At 38.6% G+C, this 26,226-nt stretch overlaps 1 long non-coding RNA gene across 2 annotated transcripts in view; it reads right to left on the reverse strand.

The window, feature by feature from the left end:
* Nucleotides 1-26,226, reverse strand: part of LOC133260307 (uncharacterized) — a 293,050-nt gene that overhangs the window by 26,862 nt on the left and 239,962 nt on the right. For both annotated transcript variants that reach the window (XR_009740745.1, XR_009740743.1), the window contains exon 4: nt 22,694-22,953. This is a non-coding gene — a long non-coding RNA (uncharacterized LOC133260307). The remainder of the gene's footprint in view (nt 1-22,693; nt 22,954-26,226) is intronic.

Raw genomic sequence — 26,226 nt, forward strand, 5'->3', positions numbered from 1 at the left:
CATGAATTGAGTTGTCATTTGTTCTTTTACTCCAACTAAGATCCCACCTGCTTTCCCTGTTTTCTCATAGAAACATGTGGACTACACTATGGGTACTCCTTCCCTGACAGAGTTCTCATTTTCTCTTCCAGCCCATAGACCAACCTTGGCAGATAAGACATAAAAGCATGGTCATCGCATCAGTGCCACTGTCCAATAATAACAACAAGGGAAAAGGAAAAAAATGGCAATAATCCCTATAAGCAGACTAGGTTAGAGATATGTCAAGGAGGTGCTGGTAAAAATCAGGAATCATTTCAATTCTCAACAAAGTTAACAAACATCTTGATAATTTGTTACTTAGATCACCTCATCTTTTGTAAGTATAATTCCCTCAAGGTCAAAAAAAAAATACTGTAGACAGAAGGAAGCACTAAGAAATGTGATTTTTTTTCTTTATGCATATATTTTAAGTTCTTCTGTCCTTAACTATATTAAGTTCCCCATATATCCCATGGGACCAACCAAAGCTTCAGCTGTTCTATTCCTTGCTGCCTTTTTCACTGTGTTCACTGGGTACTCAAGGCAAGAATACTGAAGTGGTTTGCGATTCCCTTCTCCAGTGAATCACATTTTGTCAGGCCCTAACTAGCAAGGATATGCCCCCTTCAGCCGCTCCACGTGCCAGACAACATGGCCAGCAGCCTGGTTGTCCCCCTGCTGGTCCTTGTTGAGCATGTAAACATTCATCAGCTGCTGGGAGTCAGTCAACATGCTGCCTGGGGGCCAGAGCAAAGGTCCATGAAAAGGCAAAAATATGTGACACTAGAAGATGAGCATCCCAGGGTGGTAGGTGTCCAATAAGCTAATGGGAGAGAGATAGCTCCATGAAGAATGAAGTGGCTGGGATAAAGTAGAAACAATTCTCACTTGTGGATGTGTCTGTCTGGTGGTGAAAGTAAAGTCTGATGCTATAAAGAACAATATTGTATAGGAATGTGGAATGCTAAGTCTGTAGATTCAAGTAAATTAGATATGGTCAAGCAGGAGATGGTCAGATAGAATATCGACATCTTTGGAATCAGTGAACTAAAATGGACAGGAATAGGTAAATCTAATTCAGATAAGCATTATATCTACTACTTTGGCAAGAATCCCTTAGAAATAGAGCAGCCCTCATAGTCAACAAAAGAGTCTGAAGTACAGTACTTGGCTGCAATGCCAAAAACAACAGAATGATTTCGGTTCATTTCCTAGGCAAACCATTCAACATCACAGTAATCCAAGTCTATGCACCAACCAATAATGCTTAAGAAACTTAAGGTGAACGGTTCTATGAAAATCTAGAAGATCTTCTAGAACTAACACCCAAAAAAGATGTCCTTTTCATCATAGGGGACTAGAATCCAAAAGTAGGCAGACAGGAGATATCTGGAGTAACAGGTAAGTTTCACTTTGCAGTACAAAATGAAGCAGGGTAAAGGCTGACAGTTGTGCCAAGAGAATGCTCTAGTCATAACAAACACCCTCTTCCAACAACACAAGAGATAACACTACACATGGACATCCCCAGGTGGTCAGTACTAAAATCAGATTGATTATATTATTTGAAGCCAAAGATGGAGAGCTCTACACAGACAGCAAAAACAAGACCTGGAGCTGACTATGGCTCAGATCGTGAACTAATTGCAAAATTCACGCTCAAATTAAAGAACACAGGAAAAACTACTAGGCCAGTCAGGTAGGACCTAAATCAAATCCCTTATGATTACACAGTAGAGGTGACAAATAGAGTCAAGGGATTAGATCTGGTAGACAGAGTGCCTGAAGAACTATGGCTGGAGGTTCATAACATTGTATAGGTGGTGGAGACCAAAACATCCCTCAGAAAAAGAAATGCAATAAGGCAAAGTGGTTGTCTGAGGAAGCCCACAAATACCTGAGTAAAGAAGAGAAATGAACGGCAAAGGAGAAAGGAAAAGATATACCCAACCAAATGCAGAGTTCCAGAGACTATCAAGGAGATAAAAGAAAGCCTTCCTTCTTAAGTGAATAATGCAAAGAAATAGATGGAAAAATAGGATGGGAAAGACTAGAGATCTCGTCAAGAAAATTAGAGATACCAAGGGAACATTTCATGCAAAGATGGGCTCAATAAAGGACAGAAATGGTATGGACCTAACAAAAGTAGAAGATACTAAGAAGAGGTGGCAAGAATACACAGAAGAACTGTACAAAAAAGGTCTTAATGACTCAGATAACTATGATGGTGTAGTCACTCACCTAGAGCTAGAAATCCTGCAGTGTGAAGTCAAGTGGGCCTTAGGAAGCATTACCACAAACAAACCTTGTAGAGGTAATGGAATTCCAGCTGAGCTATGTAAAAATCCTAAAAGATGATGCTGTTAAAGTGCTGCACTCGATATGCCAGCAAATTTGGAAAATTCAGCAGTGCCCACAGGACTGGAAAAGGTCAATTTTCATACCAATCCCAAAGAAAGACAATGCCAAAGAATGTTCAAATTACTATACAATTGCACTCATTTCACATACTAGCAAGATTATGCTCAAAATCCTTCCAGCTAGGATTCAACAGTAAGTAAACCAAGAACATCCAGATATACAAGCTGCATTTAGAGAAGGCAGAGGAACTGGAGATTAAATTGCCAACATGCACTGGATTATAGAAAAGCAAAGGAATTTAAAAAAATAAAAATCAACTTCTGCTTCATTGACTATGCTAAAGCTTTGTGTGGATCACAACAAACTGTAGAAAATTCTTAAAGAGATGGGAATAGCAGACCATTTTACCTGCCTCCTGAGAAACCTGTACGCAGGACAAGAAGCAACAGTTAGAACCTTACATGGAACTACGAACTGGTTCAAAATTGGGAAACGAGTACATGAAGGCTGTATATTGCCACCCTGCTTATTTAACTTATATGAAGAATACATCTGGGCTGGATGTGAAGTGCTGGACTGGATGAAGAACAAGTTGTATTCAAGATTGCTGGGAGAAACATCAACACCCTCAGATACACAGATGATACCTCTTTGATGACAAAGTGAAGAGGAACTAAAGAACCTTTCGTTGAAGGTGAAAGAGGATAGTGAAAAAGCTGGCTTAAAACTCAACATTCAAAAAACTAAGATCATGGCATCCAGTCCCATCACTTCATAGCAAATAGATGGGGAAAAAGTGGAAACAGTGGCTGATTTTATTTTCTTGGGTTCCAAAATCACTCCAGATGGTGACTGCAGTCATGAAATTAAAAGATGCTTGCTCTTTGGAAGGATAGCTATGACAAATGTATTATATTAAAAGACAGAGACATTACTTTGCCAATAAAGGTACCTATAGTCAAAGCTATGATTATTCCAGTAGTCAGGTACCTATGTGAGATGTGGTTCATAAAGGAGGGTGAGCACCAAAGAATTGATGGTTTTGAACCGTGGTCCTGGAGAAGACTCTTGAGAGTTCCTCGGATCGCAAGGAGATCAAATCAGTCAATCCTAAAGGAAATCAACCCCGAATATTCATTGGAATGATTAATGCTGAAGCTCCAATACTTTGGCCACCTGATACAAGGAGCCAACTCATTGGAAAAGACCCTGATGCTGGGAAAGATTGAGGGCAGGAGGAAAAGGGCACGACAGAAGATAAAATGGTTGGATGGCATCATCAACTCAATGGGCATGAGTTTGAGCAAATTCTGGGAGATAATGAAGGACAGGGAAGACTGGTGTGCTGCAGTCCACAGGGTTGCAAAAAGCTGGAAACTACTTAGCAAGTGAACAACCACAACAGTTTTTATTATTTATGAAATATGTAAACAGATACATGATAAAAAGATTTCATGTGGTCCAGCATGTTAAAGTAGAAATTTTAGGCATGAAAAACTTCTCTTCAGTTTCTTTGTCAAAGACAGCTCATCTTTGTCTATAGTCTTTCAAAAGTATATATGAATGGCAAGTCAAGAACTTTCAAATTTCGTAAAATGGGAAAACAGTTATTTAGCTTGCTTTTTCATCTACAGCAAATAGAGGTAAATTTAATTGTTTTGAAAGCTAAGGTGTCTGAATTAGTCATAATCATGGGATGGAGCTGGAGATGGAATTCATTTTCAGTGAACACTGAGTACTTTCATTCAAAGGATTACTTTCGTTATTTGGTTCTCCATGTATCTTGGCAATACATACTATGGTGCATGAAAATAAAATTGGGGAAATTGGAAAGATAATTACTAGAGATACTGTTTCCATTGGGGAATAACTGTTATAAGTTCATAGCTAAGTCGCTTCAGTCGTGTCCAACTCTGTGCGACCCCATAGACGGCAGCCCACCAGGCTCCCCTATCCCTGGGATTATCCAGGCAAGAACACTAGAGTGGGTTGCCATTTCCTTCTCCAGTGCATGAAAGTGAAAAGTGAAAGTGAAGTCGCTCAGTCGTGTCTGACTCTTAGTGACCCCATGGACTGAAGCCTACCAGGCTCCTCCATCCATGGGATTTTCCAGGCAAGAGTACTGGAGTGGGGTGCCATTGCCTTCTCCATAAGTTCATAGAAAGCAGCTATAAATCTAAAACATAAAGAACTAGCCACTTCTAGTGATATCTCTAGCTAATACCACTACTCTATGTAGGTCCTGAAGATTTACCAAACCTTTTGGCAAGATGATCACTGTACTTTCATATGAGATGATGTCTCTTACAATCATAAGGTGGTTTAATGGTAGGTTAATTTACCCAAATACCCATGGGAAAATACTAGAGTAGTATTTTAGAGTAGAAATTTATTTTCTTTAAATGGCAAAGTAAATTAAGTTGTATAACAACATTCATATGCTCTAACAGCACAGTTCTTAGTCCATGGTAAGCACTCAATAAATATTTATTAAACTATTTTCCATGATTTAAAATACCTAAATAGTCCTAAATATTAATAAATTATTCTTCTTAATAAGAAAATAAATGAATAAAAGTTAAGAAATATAGAATCAGTTTTTTTATTCATACAGGCTTGCCCTGAGAATTGTAGTATATGGAGACTCAGAATTTTAAGTATTATATGAACCTGAGTATCATTTGGTGCAATGCAGTCATTTTACAGATGATTATATAGAGGTCCAGACACATTTTCTCAGAATTTTGAAAACAATGGGGAATTAGTATATTATTTATTTATTTATTTTTACAAGTGATTGACCAGTATTCCCAGCACCACTTGTTAAAGAGATTGTCTTTTCTCCATTGGATATTCTTGCCTCCTTTGTCAAAGATAAGGTGTCCATAGGTATGTGGATTAGTACACCATTCTTTTGGAGCTAACAATCTATGTTTTAGTTTAAAATTAGTATAACAATAAAATCTTTACTTATATAGACAGAGGATCTAAACAACAGTCTGACATAGATATCTAGATTTACCAATATCAAGCACCAAATTGAAGGAGAGGCAGACCAGTCTAAAAAACACTAAAGTGTCAATCTAGGACCAGGTTACTAGATACTCAGAGACTCACCTCCTATTCGGGATTCAAAACAGAATCAAGAGTTCAAAATTAAGAGATTATTTTATGGTTACTTTTTATTTATTTATTTATTTTTTTTTTTTTTTAATTTTTTATTTTTTAAACTTTACATAATTGTATTAGTTTTGCCAAATATCAAAATATTATGGTTACTTTTTAAAAGAGCTACTGAAATGCTGCTATATTTATTCAGGGATCTTGGTTCGATCAGCTACCCCAGAGCTAATAGGAAATTACTTAAGTAGGGAGCTTACTCTGGAAGACCCAGAACACTGGTGTCTATGTCTGTTTAATAATTAATTACACTCACCTCCAGCAGTAAAGAGGGGTAGGGCTTAGACCTGCATTCCCAAAGTTCCCAATGGCAGAGGATGTGAGTATTCCCATTCACCAGACACAGGCCATGGGGGAAAGAGGGCTCACTCATGGTTTCTTGGGTACCTGCTATAGAAGACTTAGCAGGGCATTAGAGAGTTTGGGAAGAATGAACATTGGAAGGCCAGGAGGTGAGGAGCAGGGGCAATAAGTATAAAGAATGCAACATCTATGACACAAAGTATTGTCAGAGGGACCAATAAAGGGCAGGAAGAACTCCTAAGAGTGCCCATGAAGCGAAAGTCAGTATTAAACATCTGCCCACCAGAGGTCTCCAGGCCAGGTGACAATGGCACCCTCCACATGGGGTTAGCTATACTTTTTCCCCATGACCTCTCAACCCCCTTAGCCTGATATTTAAGAAGTCAGAAGTAACAAAATGCTGGAGGAGAAGGAGAAATGGATGGCAGGGGAGAACCAAAGAGAAGCCCAGACCATCCTGCCCTCTCCTTTGCCCAAAGCGGACCCTGAGTTGGGGGAGAGAAGATTTAATGCCACATCAAGTGAAAATCAGGATTATTCCAGAAGATGGGTGTTCTAGTTTTTGAATTAAGAAAGGGTTTGTGACTTAAAGTAACCAGAGGAATTTTACTACCAGTAAGTGCCCAGAGAAAAAAATGGACCTGCTACTGTACTTCTCTAGTGACCAGGAAAGACTTTCTCTAAATAAACTTTAATGGGATAGTGGCAGCCAAAAATAAAATTATATTTTTATTTTGCTTATCTTCCAAAAATCCTACATGAGCTTAAAAAACTGTTCCCTAATGCAAATACAAAGTTATTGATATTATATTTATTGATATTAGAGTATTAACTAGCCATGAAATACTTCCAAATAATTCAATACATTTTGCTAAGAGCCTAGCACCAATTTTCAGGTTTGTCTATCCCTTTAGCAAATAGGGATTTTCTTGGAACAGTCATTATCAATCGGTTTGATTTTCTCCTCAGGGGATATTTGATGACGTCTGGTAACATTTTTGGTTCGCACAAGTAGGCGTTGCTGCTGGACTCTAATGGGCAGAAACCAGGGATGCTGTTAAACATCCTGCAGTGCACAGGACAGCCCCCACAAAAAAAGAATTATCTGCCCCAAATCTCAATAATTTCATGATTTAAAAGCCTAATTAAGTAACTAGTTAAGTGAAATAGGAAAGCTGAAAAAAGACACCATACAAAGTGTCCCATATTATCACTGGCTCAGTTCAGTTCAGTTGCTCAGTCATGTCTGACTCTTTGTGACCCCATGAACTGCAGGACACCAGGCTTCCCTGTCCATCACCAACTCCCAGAGCTTACTCAAACTCATGTCCATAGAATCAGTGATGCCATCCAACCATCTCATCCTCTGTTATCCCCTTCTCCTTTGCTTTATCTTACCCAGCATCTGGGTCTTTTCTAGTGAGCCAGTTCTTTGCATCAAGTGGCCAAAGTATTGGAGTTTCAGCTTCAGCATCAGTCCTTTCAATGAATATTCAGGACTGATTTCCTTTAGGGTTGGCTGGTTTGATCTCCTTGCAGCCCAAGGGATTCTCAAGTCTTCTCTAACACCACAGTTCAAAAGTACCAATTCTTCGGCACTCAGCCTTCTTTGTAGTCCAACTCTCACATCCATATATAACTACTGGAAAAACCATAGTTTTGACTAGATGGACCTTTGTTGGCAAAGTAATGTCTCTACTTTTTAATATGCTGTTTAGGTTGATCATAGCTTTCCTTCCAAGGAGCAAGTGTCTTAATTTCATGGCTGTAGTCACAATATGCAGTGATTCTGGAGCCCCCAAAAATAAAGTCTGTCACTGTTTTTATTGTTTCCTCATCTATTTGCCATGAAGTGATGGGACAGGATGCCATGATCTTAGTTTTCTGAATGTTGAGCTTTAAGCCAACTTTTTCATTCTACTCTTTCACTTTCATCAAGAGGCTCTTTAGTTCTTCTTCGCTTTCTGCCATAAGGGTGGTGTCATCTGCATATCTGAGGTTATTGATATTTCTCCCAGCATTCTTGATTCCAGCTTGTGCTTCATCCAGTCCAGCGTTTCTCAGGATATACTCTGCATATAAGTTAAATAAGCAGGGGGACAATATGAAGCCTTGACGTACTCCTTTTCCAATTTGGAACCTGTCTGTTGTTCCATGTCCAGTTCTAACTGTTGCTTCCTGACTTGCATACAGATTTCTCAAGAGGCAGGTCAGGTGGTCTGGTATTCTGGAAAGGGATCAGATCTGATAGACAGAGTGCCTGAAGAACTATGGTTGGAGATTCCTGACATTGTACAGGAGGCAGTGATCAAGACCATCCCCAAGAAAAAGAAATGCAAAAAGGCAAAATGGTTGTTTGAGGAGGCCTACAAATAGCTGAGAAGAGAAGCTAAAGGCAAAGGAGAAAAGAAAAGTTATACCCATTTGAATGCAGAGTTCCAAACAATAGCAAGGAAAGATAAGAAAGCCTAATGTCCACTTGGAGAAAGAAATGGCAACCCACTCCAGTACTCTTGCCTAGAGAACCCCACGGACAAAGGAGCCTGGTGGGATACAGTCCATAGGGGCGCAAAGAGTCGGACACGACTGAGCAACTAACACACACACACAGTCTCCACTTATCACTGGCTACTTCTTGTCAGTTCCATGTCCTAGAAATTCCTTCTCTGATGGATCCATTCTTGGAGTGCCTCAGGCAGGGCTCAATGATATCTTTCCTATTTATGTGTCCCTAGTTAGTGTCAACCAATTTGTAAAATAAACAAGCTTGGACAAATAATCATTCAAGTGGCTTCTACCTCTGACATTGAGAGATTCATATATTTATCAATTTTTTTGACAAAAAGAATTCAAAACAATAGGAAAGAAGTAATGAAAGGTAAATAGAAAATAAATATAAATAATGTACATGAATAACTTGATAAACAATTGATAAAAGTTAGTGTGGGACTTTTATCCCAATACATTTTTCAGTTAGATTTAATGATATAGAAGCTATAAGACAGTTCTTTATTTTATTCTATATTCTCATTTAATTATGATGCAAGGAGTGAGCTTATTGGTGCCTGATATGGTACATAGAAGCCAAAAGGTGTTCAGTAAATGTTTGTAATATGAAAGGATGAAATATTTCCCATTGTTATTAGGGAATCAATTTTTGTGATTCTTTCAAAATGATGCAAGTTGCTTTTGTTTTTTTTTTAATTGGGCAATGTGGGAAGTTCCCTCCCTTCATTTTGGACATATTCCTAAACTAGCAGAATTATTTGCCTAATAAGTTCCACTCTCAAATATTAGTAATAAGGGGACATTTGTCAGTGAAATCAATGGTTATTCTCATTTAATAATCCTGAGGGAAACTATCTGCTTCATAACAGTTGCTTGGTTAAATTAAGTAGATGGTCATAAATAGATAGCTACTCTTCCATTTAGGGAAGAACAGAATTTGGAAGATGAGCAGAGAAGGAAAGTCAAGGTTAATTCTTTTTTTTTTTTTTAACTAACAATTATATATATATATATTTTTAAACTTTAAAATATTGTGTTAGTTTTGCCAAATATCGAAATGGATCTGCCACAGGTATACATGTGTTCCCCATCCTGAACCCTCCTCCCTCCTCCCTCCCCATACCATCCCTCTGGGTCGTCACAGTGCACCAGCCCCAAGCATCCAGTATCGTGCTTGAACCTGGACTGGCGACTCGTTTCATACATGATATTATAATTCTAAACATACTTTCTGATTTTACATAAAATCTACTAAAAACCTCTTCTGCTTACTCCCATGCTTTGCCTGCCATTAGATGCATATGGAAATTTATGATTCTTCTACTAGAAACACACAATTTTATTAGGAAATTTACCCCATAAAAAGAGATTCAAACCATTTAATGTGTAAAGAACTATTTAGACAAAACGGAGAAAAACTTTGAATTTGAATTTTCTTGAGAGGGATCAAATAGTACCAACGTCCATTCTAATTATAAAATTAAAACTTTAATGATGAATTATGCTTCATTCAGAGAAATAACAGGGTAAGAAAAAATTATGATTCCAGGATATGAATTTTGCATAAGTTTGTTTGCACTCTCAAATAGACTAAATCATCTAATCAAATAAGCTTTGAAAATGCAATCTTCTTTATCTCTCCCCTTCCCCTATACTTTCCCCCTTATCTCTTTTACTACCACAACTTCTTTTATATTTTGAAATACACTGCCTTTCTAACCAGTTGACTAACAACATGAACCCATTAGGTACTTGATGTTATCCTGAATTGCTGCAAATCCAACAATGATATATGCTAGATCTACAGCATACAGCCCATGGGTCTTTTTTTTTTTTTTTCTATAAATGACAATAATTTGTTTGTTCTTTCGTGTTCTGTTACTCTGTGTTAGAGATAGAGTAGCACGCTACTGACTGACACCATTCCAGTCAGATCACACATAATACAGCATGATCCAGCAGGAGCGATCATAAAAACAGAATTTTCTCTCACTCTGGGAGGTTGACCTTTCCTGGTAAAAGTTGTAAGAAATGTATGGATGCTCACACTAATATTGCTCACAGCTTACCAGGCTCTGAATAAAACACAGCTTTAGTAAGGGCAACTCCATGAACATTTTTGAGTAGATTGAAAGGAGTGTAGTGAGGAGATATCAGCAAAACGTACCTGCCAGCAAAGCCCATAGTGATAGAGTACCATCAATACATAAACCTTAAAAACACCAGCATTATCCAATTGCGAATGCATTGTAAGATAAAACAGATTTAAAATTCAGAATGCATTTTTTGTTGTTGCTTTTATTCCTATGTTCCTTGGGAAGAGGACAAAATATACAAATATATTTATCTTAATAAGATTGTGCTTCTGTAAAAACATCATTAATCCTAAAGTAACTATAGATGGTACCTAAGAGTAAAGGAGGCAGAGTAAAACGAAAACTCAGTATCTCTTTCCTACAATACCTCCTCTCTGCTTCAGGAAAAAAAGGAAAACCCATTATTGCCATGACTGCCTCAAGTGTAACGTAAAAGGGATAAGTTCAATACGACAGCCAAAGAGAGAAAAGGGAAGAGTCTACTGTGGCTTGTATTTTTGCTAGTCTGCTATGCTTTCCCTCTCTGTATCTAAATATAGCACTGGAGGGACAATGTGAAGGAGCAAACTTTAAAGCAAAGTACTCAGTTCATAGAGAAACAGATCAACTACCTGGGATGATAGGGGTCAATTACAAGAAACCTACCGGGGGAAGTTCTACCTATCTACAGTGGCAGGATCTCAGGGGACAACTTAGAAAGGACCACTGGGCTTCCCCTATTATTTATACTCTCAGGTTAGGAGAGTGGCCAGAGAGGTAGCTGCCCATTATCAAAATCAAATGAAGCTGACTATCTTAGGCAATAATACAGAACTTAATTAGAATTGAATACAAAGGAAAAATAAAGACGACAGTATCTTTGGAAACAGAAAAGGTAGGAAGGCACATAAAAAGCCCCAGGTGCCAGGTGACGTCCTCACCTCCACCTGTCAGCATTGGTGCTATGGGCATCCTAATATGTTTCCTAGTCACTGCTGATTTTGACTCAAGAAATCTGGGGCAAGGACTGAGATTCTGCATTTCTAACAGGCTCCCTTGTGATGCTTGTGCTGCTGGTTCAAGAATATTTCAAGCAGCAAGGAATTAGAAGAAATTAACAAGTCAATCAGGCTCCATGATAGAAGAATAGGTCTTAGGTTTAACCAGAAAGGGAAGGCAGGAAGAGGAGAGAGGGAGATGGCGGGGGAGAGGAGGGAAGAGGAGAGAACAGAGAGAAAACTGTTTAATTTCTAGACCACTGCTCAGTTCAGTTCAGTTCAGTTCAGTCACTCAGTCGTGTCCGACTCTGCTCTCATGTTACTAATTATTAATATGCCAAAATTTTAGAAAAGGGAGCAGAATCTACCTCTAACAAGACAGCATGTACATACTTCAACTGAGCCCTGCCCTCTCCCCCTTGAAAGTGAAAGTGAAGTCGCTCAGTCGTGTCCGACTCTTTGCGACCCCGTGGACTGTAGCCCACCAGGCTCCTCCGCCCATGGGATTCTCCAGGCAAGAATAGTGGAGTGGGTTGCCATTTCCTTCTCCAGGGGATCTTCCCGACCTTACTCCTCTACCTAATCTGCTACACACACACACACATTCACACACCTCCTCCCAATATCACAGACTATAGAGAAAGCATGTTGCACTTCTGAAGTGAGAAAAACTTGTTCTTAAGATGAAAAATGATACAGGAGAATTTGTCCCTATTATATTGGGATGGCAAAACATTTGTTTGGGTTTTCCATGGAAAAACTCAAACAGATATTTTGACCAGTTTAATATTAGAGCATAAAAGCTTGACTAAAGACTCCGTTAAGTTAAAACAATTAAAATTAAAAGTACAAAGAAAAGTATGAAGACATATTTTAGAAAAAGAAAACATAAAGGATATAGCATGCAAAAAAAGAAAAAGATAAAGGCCACAATCCAGAAGAACAAACAAAATGATCAAAATAACATTTCCTGTGACTGATTCACACTATTGAAGACTTAAAACTGGAACAGCATTAGGGCTCAAAGATGAATGATTTAGGAAAAAAGGAGAATTAGCTGAAAATGGATTTGATCTACCTAAGAAAACACCTACCAATAAATGTGAAAAAATAAAAGAATGTGCATGAGAACTATACCACCAACAGTGAGGGAGGTGTCATAAAATTTTTCTGATTGCAGAGAAAGTGATAGAGATTTTTAATAAATAGCAATGCTAGTAACACTGGGGGCATATGGATAATACAAAAGTATTTGATATTACCAAATAAGAGATCTGAACATATGGAAAAGAACCTCCCATTTAACAGATGCAGTTAATGATGTATAATTATACATATGGATTTACTCAACATTAAAAAGACTAAGATCAAGGTATCAGTCCCATCACTTCATGGCAAACAGAAGGAGAAATTGTGGAAGCAGTGACAAATTTTATCCCTGGGCTCCAAAATCACTGTGGACAATTTCTGCAGCCATGAAATTAAAAGATGGTTGCTCCTTGGAAAGAAAGCTATGACAATATCTAGGTAAAAACCAGAGATATCACTTTGCTGACAAAGGTCTGTATAGTAAAAGCTATGTTTTTTTCCAGTAGTCAGGTACAGATGTGAGATGTGGTTCATAAAGAAGGCTGAATGTCTAAGAATTCATGGTTTTGAACTCGGGTGCTTTTGCATTGTGGTGCTGGAGAAGACATGAGCCCTTTGGACTGCAAGATCACATCAGTCAATCCTAAAGGAAATCAACCCTGAATATTCATTTGAAGGACTGCTGCTGAAGCTCCAATGCATTGGCCACCTGATGCAAAGAACCAACTCCTTGAAAAATAGCCTGATTGTGGGAAAGACTGAAAGCAAAAGGAGAAGAGGGTGACAGAGGATGAGATGGTTGGATGGCATCACTGACTTAATGAGTTTGAGCAAACTCTAGAGATGGTGAAGGATAGAGGAGTCTGGCATGCTGCAGTCCATGGGCTCACAGAGAGTTGGACACGACTTAGTGACTGAACAACAACAATGTGGATTTAAGTTTATCAAGTCAATAAAAAGATAAACTGAGACAAATTAAAAGCATGCAATGACTAGAGCTAGATTACAGAACAAATGCTATAACCAATAAACAACAGCATGCTATTTAAAAACAAATGTTAAAGGAACACAGCAAAGAAATTCCAGAGCTTTTGTAAATTAAGTATATTACAGCAGAAAATTCAGTAGAATATGAAAATAAATGTGATTTCTCTCCCAACATGTATGCTCTCAAATTATTGAACTACAGTACTAGAAACTAGGAAATTCCTACAAGATGGGCAAACAAAATAGTAATTCAAAAAAGATACAGATACATTATCTAAGAACAGAGGAGGTTGGCAAGGGCAAGACTGGTGTGATAGCTGTAAGGCAGGGGCTAAGCACAAGCCTCTAGTCTATATTAGACCAGGTGAGCAGGCTCAGAGAGAGATGTCCTGAGCAACATACAATTGATAGACCATTGATATGTTTAGACACACTGAAATGAAGTTTACTCTAGGTAAGGTTTCTGGGGAGATTTAATGATTAATACAAGGTAAACTAAAGCAAACAAAAAGCAAGGTAATTATTAACTAGGGAAAATCATAAATTGTTCAAGATGAGAAATGTAATCATAGTCTCCTATGTGGATCTTTTGTAATAGAATAATGTTAGGAGGATGTGTCAGATAAAATAAAAATTATGTCCCTGGAAAATTTTACTTGTATTAACTCATTTAAATATCCATGGTAGGTACCATTATCATCCCCATTGTTTTTTCAGGGAACAATTTGTCTAAATGTGATAGTTTTCGTTAAAAAAGGAGAAATATTTACTTGAAATACAGAAATGTCCATTTTTGTTGCAATAAGAAGCATATAAAGAAAGCCAATGCCAGAATACATCCCAGTTAAGCTATTAAAATATAAAAATTATGAAAGAATTTTTCAGGTACCCAAACAGGAATAAAATCCAGGCTAGTATCAGGATTCTTTACACAATATTCCTTCATTCGTTACATGAACGCTTTGGGAGCATTTCCAATTGCTACAATGGTTTCAGGCCACAACAAGAGAAAACAGACAAAACTATCTTTCATCATAGAGTTTACCTTCTCTCTAATTCAAAGCTAGAAGACAGGGAAGCAATGGGTAGAAGGTCAGAAAGTATAGAATGCTGAACAAATGCTGTTTAAATACAACATGAGAGAACACATATTCTCAAACATAAAAGTGCTCAGGAAATTCATCACTTGTGAGCTTTGTAGGCTCAAGTCCAACAAGAGTCACCTTCAACTAAAAAAGTACACAGAAAATAGTCAGGTATCATAACATGACATCAACCCATCTTCTAAACATTTTATCATGTATTTCACAGGTGGCAAGCACAGTCATTCAGCTTGAAATGTACATGAGTGCTTCAGCCAAATTCAGTCCCTCAGCTTTCCCACACTCTTTCAAACCTCTCCTCCCCCACCCCGGTGTAAATTTTGCTCACATCTCGTTTCCTCCTGAAATGTTACTCCTTTTACTTCTGAAATTTCTGATTTCTACTTGCTCTTCACAGCATAGTTTATGTTCCAGATTTTAAAGGATCCTCTGATCACTACAAATCATAATGATCTCCATTTTACTTTCAAATGTTTTAAAGAACTAATTCCTTAAGAACTAAATTAAAACTCTGTATGTCATGTTCAGTATTTTCAGTTACTTTCAATGTGCTGGGATTCCCCAAACTGAGACTTTGAAAGATGGGGGCATTCTCTTGGTATACTTTACATTTCCTACGCCAGGACACTACTCCTAGTAAATATTTAATAAAGCTCAATGAATATTTTCTTGATTGTCATTTGCTCATTCCCTATATTTTCTTCAAGTTATTAGCAGTCCATTCTGTAATGGCAAACGTCTCTGTGACTTCCTAGAATTAAGCATTCTGGTATAGAGAGGCAGAATAAAGCTCACTGTGTGTTCCAGATACACATTTCTGCTTCCCTATAGTGGTGGGTTGAAAAGTACAGGAATCACCAGCATGCATTGGCACATTGCATCAGTGACTGCAGCTCAGGACATGACAGACTAGCAAAACAAGAAAGGGCAACTTGAATGGGACATTTAGACCAGAAAAATGGAGTCCTCGCTCAAGATTTTCTACATTTTGGTTCAGTAGTTCCTAAAAATACATGTCTAGTGCTTCCTGTGTTTCCAAACAGAATACAGCCTCCACTGGACTACATTTCCTAAAGTAGCTTTTTAAAAACATTTAACAGGCATCCATTAGAAATATAAAGATGTATAAAAATGTTAGAGGTCATGCAAAGAGACTGTGAAAGGTAGAACAGAGAACAAGAAGGGGGAGTGCAGATGCCTCAAAGAGCCATGACACAGTCATAGTGTCATAACGCGCGAGAGTCCATTTTCCACTCTTTAGGGGTATTTCGCCATTTCAGAACACCCAAGATCAAATCATGGCTGTCAAAGACCCATGCTGCATCATCACATTGCTGGTGGCCAGGAGCCAGAGCTGTCATCACTTGGTTTTGTGTGGCTTAGAGCAGAAAATCTGATTGTTCAGCAACATGTAATCAGCTTAAAACAAATCTGGAAGATGTTACCCAAAGACAAGATGATATCCAGGCCCTGGAATTTTGTACAAAGAAAATGAAGGATTTGCTTTAAGATAAAAACTGTATCTGTGACAAGAAACTTGAGACATTGGGACAAAATTCAAGTCAATAAGTTTAATAGTAAAGCTTTAAGAAACTGGGATTACATCCCAATCAAGCCAGGCAGGCCTGCAGAACAGTGAGAGAAACCAGAGTTCAATTCCTAGAACCAAAATCTTTTCTGTCTTCATTTCCCAGTGATACACACACAGAAGAGTGTATCACTTATAATACACTCTTCAGGGAAGGCACACTCCCAGGAGAAGCAGAATTACAGTTACCCAACACCGAGATGATAGAAGTCTTAAGAGTTAAACTGAGTCTTGACTTAACTGATTGCCATGTGACCAATAAATTTGAATATGTCATTCTGTCTCTATTAACCTTTTTTTCCTTTATTTGAAAAAGTAGGGATATTTTTCTGCTAAATACTAGTTCTACTAATATTTTGATACAAATCTTTTTTTTTTTCTTCCTTCCACCAGCCCCATCCCCCACCCACCCCAATCCACCTGGTGTGCTAATCTAGCAGAGTGGAGTTTATAATATTATGTTGCATTAAGGAAGGAAACAGACTTTTAACATCAAAAGCTGCCATAAATATATTCGCAAGAGGCTCCTCTGCAGAAAGTGAAAGACTGTTCTCACCTGAGAAAATGCACCTGTGCCCTTCCCAATCCATGCCTCTGACCCCTTCTTTCTCCACCCTCCAGCACTGAAGTTTGGCCGCTGTATTTAATTGACTACCAGAGGCAGAAGAATGGGGGTACATGGGGTGAGCACAAGGAGCTGTCATATCTCCAGAAGCAATGGTATTGAGCAAGTCTTGAAAGATAAGCTGAAATAGCCAGTGCCCATTATTCACCAAATACCATTTTAAGTAATTTATATATATTATTTCACTTAATCTCCCTGGAAAACTCTTTAGGATGGCACATTTGTAATTCATATTCTGCAGATGAAGAAACTGGGCAAGAGAAGTTAAGTTAGACCCTTCTGAGTCTAACACCTCCTCACATGGAGTAAGTTGTAAGTGGGTTTGAGGCCTGAACCCAGAGACCACTCTCCCAAGATGATTTACTCTTAAGTGTAGAATTGCCCAGGTAATGCAGATCAATACGCAACAGTTAGAACCAGACATGGAACAATCAGTTCAGTTCAATTCTGTTGCTCAGTTGTGTCTCTTTGCGAACCCATGGTCTGCAGCATTCCAGGCCTCCTTGTCCATCACCAACTCCCAGAGTTTACTCAAACTCATGTCTAATGAGTAGATGATGCCATCCAACCATCTCATCCTCTGTCTTCCCCTTCTCCTCCCACCTTCAATCTTTCTCAGCATCAGGGTCTTTTCAAATGAGTCAGTTCTTCACATCAGGTGGCCAAAGTATTGGAGTTTCAGCTTCAATATCAATCCTTCCAATGAATACCCAGGACTGATCTCCTTTAGGATGGACTGGGGTTGGATCTCCTTGATGTCCAAGGGATTCTCAAGAGTCTTCTCCAACCCTACAGTTCAAAAGCATCAATTCTTCAGTGCTCAGCCTTCTTTATAGTCCAACTCTTACATCCATACATGACCACTGGAAAAACCAAAGCTTTGACTAGACAGAACTTTGTTAGCAAAGTAATGTCTCTGCTTTTCAATATACTGTCTAGGTTGGTCATAACTTTCCTTCCAAGGAAGAAGCATCTTTTAACTTCATGGCTGCAATCACCATCTGCAGTGGTTTTGGAGCCCCCCAAAAAAGTCTGTCACTGTTTCCATTGTTTCCTCATCTATTTGCCATGAAGTGATGGGACTGGATGCCTGATCTTAGTTTTCTGAGTGTCGAGTTTTAAGCCAACTGTTTCACTCTCCTCTTTTCACTTTCATCAAGAGACTTTTTAGTTCTTCTTCACTTTCTGCCATAAGGGTGGTGTCATCTGCATATCTGAGGCTTATTGATATTTCTCCTGGCAACTTTGATTCCAGCTTATGCTTCATCCAGCATTTCTTATGATGTACTCTGCATATAAGTTAAATAAGCATGGAATAATGGACTGGTTCAAAATTGCGAAAGGAGTACATCAAGGTTATACTACCATCTGTTTACTTAATGTCTATGCAGAGTACATCATGTGAAATGCCAGAAGTTTGGATGAAGCACAAGCTGGAATCAAGATTACCAGGAGAAATATCAATAACCTCAGATATGCAGATGACACCACCCTTATGGCAGAAAGTGAAGAGGAACTAAAGAGCCTCCTGATGAAGGTGAAAGAGGAGAGTAAAAAAGCTGGCTTAAAACACATTCAAAAAACTAAGATCATGGCACCTGGTACCATCACTTCACGGCAAATAGATGGGGAAAAAGTAGAAACAGTAACAGACTTTATTCTCTTGGGCTCCAAAATCACTGTGATGGTGACTGCAGCCATGAAATGAAAAGACGACTTGCTCCTTTGAAGAAAAGCTATGACAAACATAGACAACATATTAAAGAGCAAATAATTTGCTGACGAAAGTCCATATGGTCAAAGCTATAGCTTTCCCAGTAGTCATATACAGATAAGAAAGTTGGACCATAAAGAAGCTGATCACTGAAGAATTTTGCTGTTGAACTGTGGTGCTGGAAAAGACTTGTGCGAGTCCCTTGGACAGCAAAGAGATCAAAACATCAATCCTAAAGGAAATCACCCTGAATATTCATTGGAAGGACTGATGCTGAAGCTGAAAGTCTAATACTTTGGCTATCTGACGCAAACAGCCAACTCATTGGAAAAGATCCTGATGCTGGGGAAGGAGGAGAAGAAGATGGCGACCAAGGATGAGATGGCTTGATGGCATCATCAACTCAATGTACAAGAGTTTAAGCATGCTATGGGAGATAGTGAAGGACAGGGAAGCCTGGTGTGCTGCAGTCTATCGGGCTGCAAAGAGTTGGGCATGACTGAGCAACTGAATGACAATGACGGAGAGGTAGTTTGAAACAAAGGAGTCATGTGAGTAAAGGTGTGAAGGCATAAAAGATGATTTGTGTTCAGAGAGCTAAAATTTGGGGGAAGAACACAGGAGAAGCTATTGAAAAGTAACCTAGAGCCAGGTTCAGAAATGCTGTGATTTGCTGACTTACAAATAACTGGATAACTTTTCATATTAACTGATTTACTTTCCATGCCCTCTGCCCATCTAATGACTGCTCATCCAGTTATTTCTCCTTATCTGCCAGACCATGAGGCATCAGTCGTCCTGAGAACCTCCGGATTATTGCATTTCTCAACATAGAAATTACTTATGGCATAAGATTCTTACCAGGAAACAAACAAACAAACAAACTTGGACTAATCCTAGTTAAGAAAAGATCTCCTCTGGAAATACAAACTATTCCACAGGTTGAGGAAAGGGACAGGGAGGAAAAGTAGGGATGATATAAACTATGGTTGGGGTGGGTGTTTTCTGAGAAATAGGTGAATATGCCTTCAAATCACATCAAGTCTAGAGCACCAGCAAGATCCACAGTTGCCAACTACCCAGCAATGAAAACGCGCAGTAGCACAGATACAGCTTCACGGAACATCTAGATAGAGCTTGGCTGAGCACATTTCCAGGAATCCCAGAATGGAACCAGGTAAAGGCCATCTATGAGGCCAAGAAGAGCATGATACGTTCTGTGAGAGAGCTGGCCTGGAAAGGCCTTGGGTTTGCAATAAGGAGAAAGCAGCAATAAAATGCATTTATTTTGGAGCAGAGGTTCCATGAGTGACTGAAGTGTCAGTAGATGTCACTGTGAAAAGTGAAAGTGAAGTCGCTCAGTCACGTCTAACTCTTTGGATGGATGCTAGCCACCCGAACCAGACTCCTCTTGCCCCATTCACCTTACACCATACATTCTTAGTACTAGGTACTCCTTTCTCAAGGATTGAGTTTAGGGATGGGGACTATTTGATGTGGATTTAATTTTCAATACAGAGTGAACCGAAGCTTAAATGGAGAAGAATTTCAGTTATAGAAAAATTAAATTCCTTATCACCTTAATTTGTAACTTGGCTCATGCCTACTGCATACCAAAGTTTTATTGTATATATGTACGTGTGTGTATTTATCTGCAATGTATAAGCAAACTGAAAGTGTGCGCTCTGAGTGGAATTAAAAAGGAACAATCAACTAGGGGAGATTAGGAGGAACTAGAAAAGGGAGGAAGCAGTAACACTGGGATGGGGAGAACCAACTTCTAGGTAATAAGCAGATTTTTTCTCATAAATGGACTATATAATAATCGACTGAACTGAACTGAATAATTTTACAAATATTTATACACACTTATTTACTCACTTTCCAAACAAAAGTGCTTATTTTTTGTCACAACTTCTGTGAATGATGACTGAAGGGCATTTTCCATTTTCTTTCCATTTGTGGCCTGCTCATTCCACATGTGAATTTGCTACGGACAATGATTCTAGTCCTTTCTTGGACTGGTCCTGAGTACATTGTCCTCAGGGTGGTTTAAATATTCAGATCATCATTGCTCAACAGATTCCAAGCAATTCAGGAGCAGGCATTCTGCTTTTCAATTTCTTCTGAACTCTTTGCACAATTGCCTCACCCAGTAATGTACTCTATTGTGATAATTCAATTTATAACATGCTTCTCTGAAGTTTTCAATTGTGTTTACTTCATTTACGTTTTTCCAAATTTAGGAACATTAAGCAGATACTTTGATTTGGTTCTGAATTGCAAAATCAGTACCATGTTTGCCAACACTGAGGACCTTAAGACTTTTATATTAATCCTCACTTCATTTTACTATATTCATATATTTTTATCAGTATTTGAATAATTATTTTCTATTTCTGTGATGTGTGTTCTAATTGGTACCCTGTGATGACATTGCAATGAAGGGTATCCAAGCTATTTATCTTGTCTAGGATCAATTTCCTCATTTCTAAAGTATAAATATTAAGACTAATTATTAACTAATACTAACATGGCACTCTGAACTGTCCCTAGTTTTGTTCCGAGCACTTTGAAAATATTAATTTAGTTCTCGTAACAGCTCAATGAGTAGATACTTCTAGGATCTACACTTTATAAAGAAGCAAAGCAAGGGCACAAACGAAGTAACTTGTTCAAGGCCACACAGCTAGTGAGTCACGAACCAGAGCTGAGCCCATGCTCTTAGCCACTACACAATGCTGCCTGTCCAGTTAAAAATGCTTGGACAGAAAACAACAAAATTCTGTAAAGCAATTATCCTTCAATTAAACAATAAATTTAAATGCTTAGACTTTAAATCCATGCACAAGTTCAACAGACATGATTTCTACTTGCAAGGTGCTGACAATTTAAATCAGTACTTAAAAAACTAACACTTAAAGTTACTGACAATTTCGTATAAATATTATAATCAAATGATCAGTAATATTCACCTGCTTCAACTCACCACTTTTGAAAATTTTTCAAAACACTTACAATACATTTAGCAGAAATTGAGCCTTATATGTGGGATTATTATAACTATACACTAAAGACACTCTAAAAAGCTTGCTAACCATTTGTTGGTCCACAGAAAACTTATCACTTGTCACATCACCCCATGGGCACACACCAGGTGTCCCAAAAGGGTCTGATAAAACTAAAAGATAATAGTTTTTCTTTGCAAGCTTCCCATCTTTTAATACCACCCCTGGTGGCTCAGACGGTAAAGTGTCTGTCTACAATGCAGGAGACCTGGGTTCAATCCCTGGTTTGGGAAGATCCCCTGGAGAAGGAAATGGCAATCCACTCCAGTACTATTGCCTGGAAAATCCCATGGACAGAGGAGCCTGGTAGGCTATAGTCCATGTGATCGCAGTCGGACATAACTGAGCGACTTCACTCCTAGCAGCAGCTACCCTTTTGGACACCTCCAATAAGCACAAAGAACAGTCTTATGCTCACTGTGCTATGAGTGAAATTTGCCACTTAAATTAAAAATTTGCATTCACACAGCACCTGACTTCAGTCTTTCAGACTTCCAAAGTTAAGTATCTCTGAAAGAAGGAAATGTAGACGCAGACAATGTGCTAACACACAATCAGCAACCACTTATGGGAAGGCCTTGCAAAAATGACAGAAGCTGGGAAATTCTCCACCTCGTACTAAGAGGAAACCTACAATTGTCACATAAAAAAGCAGAAGGTAATAAGCTAGGACTACTTCAAGAAGCTTTGCATCTCGATGTAAAGTGGCTCGGACACACTGGTTTAAGAATTTTGATATTTTCTATTCTTTGTAGAGCTCTAAATTCTAATCGTAAAAACTCACAATTTTTGAGAATTTGTAAGTGTTAGGCTGTGTTCTGACAACATCATATATTTTCTTTCTCAAAAGGGTCCTAGCAGGCAGAACCTACCAGTACCCCACTTTTTCCCCAGTGCTCCATTTTTGAGATGTGGCAATAGAGGCTGAGAGAGCAGTTTCCTTAAGTTCCCATATTAGTCACATTCAGTGGCTGAATCTGCATTATTTCCTTAAGCGAGTTCTAGTTATCTATTGCTTCATAACAAACCTCCACAAAACACAGTGCCTTAAAATGACCATTTTGTTTACTCACATGTTGGTGGGTCAGGAGTGTGCCAAGGGCTTGGAGGGTTCCTCTTTGATCCCCAAGGCCTCCTCTGGAGCAGCACAGGACAGAGAAACCCCTTCCTTGGTGATTTCTTCACTCAAACCTGTGGCCTCCATACTTCTTGTCTCTGGCCAACATTGCATCACAGCATCCACAGCATCTCGATACGGTTCAGGTTTCTCACTGGGCTGCAGGCTGAAGAGTCTTATTTCTTAATGGACACTGCCTTTTAAGAGCCAATATTCCTAGAGAGAAGGAGCAAAATCTGGCAATCCCTTTATAAGTAGGTCTACAACTACCTTTTACAAGTAGGTCTGAACACCGCTTCTACCACGTTCTAAAGATCAAAGCCATCCAAAGTCAGAGGAAAGATAGGCCATGCCTGTTGGTTGTAGGAGTGTTGATATTGGCAGCCATATTTAATCAAGTAAGCATTTGCAAGGGGTACTGGGGCTGGGGACATTTGAAGCCTCCTTTAAGACAGAAAGCGAAGTTGGCTCCCTCATGTGCACGTGAATTGATGTTGAGAATGGGCTGAAAGCTCAGTTGAGTCTTTTGACCTGTGCGACCCTAAGCAGAATCTCACTATGTTAGAGAAAGAATCCTACCAACTCTCATTCTGAGATACAGGGACAGAACTGCACAGCTCTACCTCAATCTATTTGTCAAACTATTCGTTAAGAACAGCTGAGTCATGGGGAAACAAGTCCACCTCTTAATATGAGGTGGAATATTTCCCAATTTCTATCATGGTTGCAAGGTCTACTCATAAAGTGGTTTATTACACTTTGTCTGTGTTTCTTCCTACCAGAGAGCATGGCTTTCATTACTAGCTATGGATTGCATGCAGTGGAAGGTATGGTTGATTGCATTCCAGAATGAGTGATGTCTCCAACTGAGGGATTCTTAGCAGAGATATGTCAGATCACATGAAATGGCTAATTTTCAACCAACTCTGACTACTGAAAACTGCAATTTCATATGATTCAACTTAATATTTTAGGTGTCCTTCCGCATTGAACTGTGTAGTAAAAAAAGAGACTTTATATAAATAACTAGTAGATTTAAAAAGAAAATTGTGCTATCTTAACTTTTAGAGACAGAGGTCATTTAATGCTAGGTCAGGATTGCCAGACCAACATTTTTATCTTCTGGGTACTTATATCCTTTAGTTTAGATTCCTGAAGCCCTTCCTGGCATTGATTCTCTGAGTTTAAGAGGCCAACACTTATATTTGGTGAATACTTGTAAAGGCCTGCTTGCCAACCTTATCCCCAAGGGAGGGAATAAGGTCAATTCCCTGTGTCAATAGCAGTGAAAGTGTTCTCCTTCATACCAAATCTTCTATTTTTCTTTGTGACTTTCCTAGTGTTGCTCCCCACTCGAAGGACCAGTCTTACAATTTACTTCTAACTGAAAAGCTTTTCAATAATAGATTCCCCTGTGAAGCTCCCCACAGCTCTTAAAATGAGGGAAGAGAGCCAAACCTCAAAGCTTGAAGCTGACTACTTGCTGATGTGGTATATTTTGGGAAGGGATTATTATGTGTCAATAACTCTTACACTATGGTTTGTGTGGTATGAAACATTCAACAGATGTAAATTAGCAATAGCAATGTGATAATGACTATAATTCTTTGGCCTTGTATTTCTATTACTTAAATAGCATTAATTGAAGCAAATATGCCTTCTCTCATACCTTAGAAGTGTAAAATATTTAATAACATGTGGTTCAAGACACCACAGTGTCTTTGGTCTCTGGTGTCCAAGAGACCAAGTCTCTAAGAGATAGTCTCGTGCATTGTGGTGAGGTTCTAAATCTTCACATTGGGAGTGTGGGGATTTTACTTGCTATTTGAAATACCATAATCTGATACTAATATTTCTGACTCTAGAAAACCAGGGTAGACAAAACGACATGGGAATTGGAGTGAAAGAGATTGTCTTTCTCAGTGGTATCCTACAGTGGCTTACAGGAGGGTGTGAACTCGTGATATCTAAGAACAGAGGGCTGCTGACTAACATCAGTTCTGTCTTTAAGGAAGTCTGGGCTCTGCGTGATGTTTGGGCTGAGATACAAAACAATTTCTCTATTTTCCCAAATAGTTCACCCCTCCCTAATTATAGCCCTTAGACAAATGTTTTGTTACCATCAGAAAGCAGGCAAAGCAGGAAGGAAATAATCAGGCATTTTCACTTAGAACATTGAACGTTAATACCATCTTTCCTCTTGCTAACAGACCTTTCAATTTTACTTCTTACATGTTTTAAGTATGATCAATTTTACCTTTCAAGATATTACTCCTCATCCATAAAATTACACAAAAATTGCCATAAACAAGCTGACTGAAAAGGAACAATCATTGTAAATTAAAAAAAAAAACCTTCATGTTTATAGAAATAATAAAGCCCATGCAGTACTTCTTTTAAAGATCTTGCTCTAAACAAACTGAATTATTCATGCATAGAATTGTACAGCATTAGAACACCTGTTTTCAATCATGCATAATGTAAAATCACTCATTACCTCACAAGAGCCTCTACATCTCCAGCAATCAAATGGCATTGAAACAGCAAAACAGGTGCCTGGCAGGTGGATCCAAGCAGATGTTTTGGGCTTGCATGCCTTTTCTTGTACAGGTGTGATGATCTTGTTTTCAACTGCATAATTGCCATTTAAATAGGTAATATTTAATTCTTATGTACTTTAATATTTATTTTTGCTTCTTCAATTCCTCTCCCACTTTGCTTCTGCCTGGGCCTGAGGTGGATCTGAAAGCTTTTAGGACCCTGTAAGGTGGAGAGATGCCAGTTGAAGGTGCAATTCTACTGTCCTAGGCTTTTATGATGAAGGGACTGTCCGTGAAAAGTAGCTTCTGGTGAGCTTGTGGAGTTTCAGCAGCGTGCCTAACAACTGAATAGGAAAGAAAAAGTTACTTTCCCTTGTTAGGTATAATCCAAAAGTCATATTTAACCATTTCTTCCTTGCATACCATGAATTTTAAATGAAGTCAATGCAAACTATGAGTGCAAATCAGAAAGAGAACATCTTTTTTCAGCTGCTGATACACAATTTATTGAACTTCTGCAAAAAGAGCTCTGTGTGTATCTTCCTTGTGAGGCATCAAAATGCATTTGCTTAAGCATGTTTTACTAAAACATCTTTAAGTCTCAGCTGGAAATAGGGTTTTCACTTCGTACTGGATTTATCCAATACAAATTCATCCAAGCAGAATAAGTAATGCAGCCTTCAACAGGGGTTGTCGCAGGCACCTTATTTCCCTGTCTGTCTGTATCTTTCTCTCTTTCTTTCTTTTTTTAATAATCAACAAATTTAGCATCAGTGGAAGGTGCTATATTGAAAGCTGCAGAGACAGAAAACTTTATTTTTTGAGAACAGGTGCAGCATGAATTTCTATGGTGTCCCATCAATGCTGTCATTCTTTGTAAATCTCTATGCCTGTTTTAGCCATCGGTTTACAGTGAGTTAGGCTAACAGAGTAGAATTACAAGTCCATT

The sequence above is a fragment of the Bos javanicus genome, chromosome 2 (assembly GCF_032452875.1).
Source record: "Bos javanicus breed banteng chromosome 2, ARS-OSU_banteng_1.0, whole genome shotgun sequence".
Taxonomy (NCBI): Eukaryota; Metazoa; Chordata; class Mammalia; order Artiodactyla; family Bovidae; genus Bos; species Bos javanicus.